Source organism: Apium graveolens, chromosome 9, assembly GCF_009905375.1.
Source record: "Apium graveolens cultivar Ventura chromosome 9, ASM990537v1, whole genome shotgun sequence".
Lineage (NCBI taxonomy): Eukaryota > Viridiplantae > Streptophyta > Magnoliopsida > Apiales > Apiaceae > Apium > Apium graveolens.
Window position 1 is genome coordinate 260,019,069 of NC_133655.1, and position 768 is coordinate 260,019,836.

Sequence of the window (768 nt, forward strand, 5' to 3'; positions counted from 1 at the left end):
TGCTATATATTTTTATTGCAATGATATTATATTATTTCTATATGATGCTATATTTGTTGCTTAATCGAGCGATTGCAACGGGACTAGATGTAACGACAAGATTTTGCACATTTGTTGACATAGACTCTATTGTAACATAAATAGCATTTAGGGCAATGTTTTCTCGACGTTGCTATAAGCAAATCTATGATTTAGTGGAATAAGAGTGCAACGTCAAGTAAAGAAAGCAAATATTGTTGTGGGTGAATAGGTAAATAACCAGAATTTGGTACCCAATGGGATGGTGAAGGATAATAGAGATAGTGTTGTTTAGCTGTGGAAAATCTCGTGTTGATGAGTCAAATTCTGGAATTGTAAAACCAAATTATTCAAGCAACACAATTCGAGTTAAAGTCACCCATGTTTCAGATGTTACAAACTATCAGACATTTTAGTGGGATGGCTATTGAGGATCCTCATCTTCATCTTCAGTTATTTGTCGAGGTTTGTGATTCTTTCAAGATTTATGGAATCACGGATGATGCTTTAAAATTGAAGTTGTTTCCTTATTCTGTGAGTGACATGGCAAGAGATTGGCTGAATTCTATTACACCATCTTTGGTGGCTACTTGGAATGATTTGGCAGATTTAACGAAGTATTTTTCCTCCCACCAAGAATGCAAAGCTCCGTAATGAGATTAATTATTTCCTGTTAATGTATGATGAATCTTTATACAAGGCATGGGAGAGATTTAAGACATTACTCAGAAAATGCCCACCTCATGGTCT

The 768-nt window shown here is 35.0% G+C and overlaps 1 non-coding gene across 1 annotated transcript; it reads right to left on the bottom strand.

Moving 5' to 3' along the window:
* Positions 1-661: 661 nt before the first annotated feature.
* Positions 662-768, bottom strand: LOC141688574 (small nucleolar RNA R71). The gene has a single exon (XR_012562008.1). It is a non-coding gene; the product is annotated as a small nucleolar RNA R71 (small nucleolar RNA).